Consider the following 2,489-nt stretch of genomic DNA (forward strand, 5'->3'; position numbering starts at 1 on the left):
AACTAAAAACTAAAGGTATTTTGGTTTACATTTTTTAAAATAGTTTATCAATACTCTGTAATAAAATTGATAATTAAATAAAGGTAAAATAAAAAAAATTATTGTGTACTAAAAACAAATGTGTTTTTGCAGAGCATACAAACATGCCTACAACCATCTGTACAGATCAGTGGACAAAGGGCTGGACAACGGGCCGCACCGAAAAAAAGCATGGTTGCCAACAAAGCGGTTCATTTTGCTAGATTCTTAAAATGTGTACGCAGCATTTGTGCATTGGAGTCACTTTTAATTCTTAATTGATCTACTGTTTCTGTCATAGGCCACTATAATCGATGGGGGCTCAGGGCGGTACCATTCTGCTCATCTGATGAAGGTGCACATGGATCAGATTCAAACATTGAAGATGCAGTTTCGATACCGGGAGACCCATGAGGCGGATTTTGGTTTTAATTAAGAATCCTCCAATCCTCTACATGTAATTATTGTCGGAGAGTCACGTCATATTTTCGATATACTGTAGGTCGACCGTAGGCAACATGAGCCTCACTAGTGTTGAGTAATGTGCTGTTAAAAGTTGTGTAGGTCTTATTTATTTAAAAAGCATATTGAAGTTTTTATTTACTTATTTATTTATTTCACCTTTATTTAACCAGGTAGGCAAGTTGAGAACAAGTTCTCATTTACAATTGAATCCTACAGACGAAGAACCGTATATGTGACATTTTAAAAAAAAACGAGATAAACATGAAAAATCATTATTGGACACCCTTTTTCTATAGTGAACCGGTTTCACAAGCTTTCCACGCGCTAATTAACAATATGTTTAAATTTAAAGATAGGCTCTCGTGGAATAACCGTTTATGTGCACCACTCAGAATGGACGGACAAGCGCACAACTTTTCTGTTGCTGATGAAAATCACCGAAATGTGGGAAAGAAACGTAAAACAAAACTAAAAGAATGGAAAGACAGGCAAAGGAAGATCTTACGGGATGCGGGAAAACCCTATACAAATCGTAAGGGTCAAGAAAAAACTGGGAAAAGCTGTCCAAAAGAGGTATGTGGAAGAACCGTATATCAAACAATCAAGCTAGCTAGCTATAGAGTACAGTAACTAACATGTATGTTCTGGGTTGTCTAATTTGTAACTATAGAGAAAACATATTAGCTAAAGTTCGTTGGCTACTAACTTATACATTATCGTTACAAATGTTATTGCTAGATTATAGAAGAAACATAGCTAGCTACTTTTTGTCCATCCACCGGATGATTCGACATGGCTACAGTAGCTAGCTAGTTATATGTAACGTTACACTGTATCCTGCAGGGAAGAGCGTGTTCCACGACGTGCAGAAAGGATTGTGGAAAGTTGATTGATGAGCGCAAGCTGCATCTGTTCAGCAGTTTCTACACTGTCCCATACGAGAAACAACCAGCAAAACCATTCAAGGTGATGAGGATGCAATGTGAAGACTTCAGTCACCTCCCAGATTCTGTTCTCAAGCGACCAGCTGGACTACAGATCACTTCAGTGAGGTGGTTAAAAGTCACATGTATTGCACAGAGAATAGTTTACTAACATCCCATCAACATGCAACATGTTGTTCTAACAATAAAATATCCTAATGATTCCCTTTTTTTATTCATTACAATATACATCTCTGTCACCACCTTTAGCATCAACTCTAAGCAGTTAATACTTATTTACTGCTGTCACCTCAGTACATAAGGACGTTTCTTGCCTTTAGCATGGGTTTAACGCAATTCAAACCTTAATTGCAGATCATAGTGTTAAACGCAAAGAGAATGGTTTTCTGAACGTTTTGTAATATTGACCTTAGGGACCTGCATAATGGACATGCATATTGGCACATCACATTGATCCATATTTGATATGTACAAGTTGTACTTCTTTTGATTGAATTAATTTAATTGTATTCTATTTTTGTAGTTATTCTATGGTATGTTCACATTGAGGGCTTCATTTTAAATGAGACTAAGATTTCATGACTCAACTTTTAAGAAAAGTCATCGGTGCTAAAGTTGATAGACCACCTTTAAATGAACCTCCATTAAATGAATTAACTACATATTGCATTTAAGTTATTTACATGAAGGGCATCTGTACTTGAAAGTACTTAAAACATCATATCAGGTATTAAAAAAGGACATCTTACAAGTGTCATGCAAAATGTCACATATAGTGTTCTTCCACAAACTGAAATCATCACTGGAGATATACTGTTCTTCCAGATTCTAAAAATTAAAACGGCAATAAAAAAATTATTTTTTTAAATAACAAAAAAATATCAATTGTTGTTGGAAGATATGAGTATGGTGAATTATTTGTCAACCATAAAACACCTAATGTGGTACACACAATGAATAATATAAAAATAACTGATTATCTTAAAATGGAAAAATTGTCACATATATGGTTCTTCGTCTGTAGGATTCAATTGTGACCTGGCCAAAATAAAGCAAAGCAGT

At 35.2% G+C, this 2,489-nt stretch overlaps 1 long non-coding RNA gene across 1 annotated transcript; it reads left to right on the forward strand.

Annotated features, from left to right (window-relative positions):
* The first annotated feature begins 761 nt into the window (after positions 1 to 761).
* Positions 762 to 1,630, forward strand: LOC106611603 (uncharacterized). Its single transcript, XR_001330133.2, has 2 exons — positions 762 to 1,056; positions 1,327 to 1,630. It is a non-coding gene; the product is annotated as an uncharacterized lncRNA (long non-coding RNA).
* Positions 1,631 to 2,489: the final 859 nt, after the last annotated feature.

The sequence above is a fragment of the Salmo salar genome, chromosome ssa09 (assembly GCF_905237065.1).
Source record: "Salmo salar chromosome ssa09, Ssal_v3.1, whole genome shotgun sequence".
Classification (NCBI taxonomy): domain Eukaryota; kingdom Metazoa; phylum Chordata; class Actinopteri; order Salmoniformes; family Salmonidae; genus Salmo; species Salmo salar.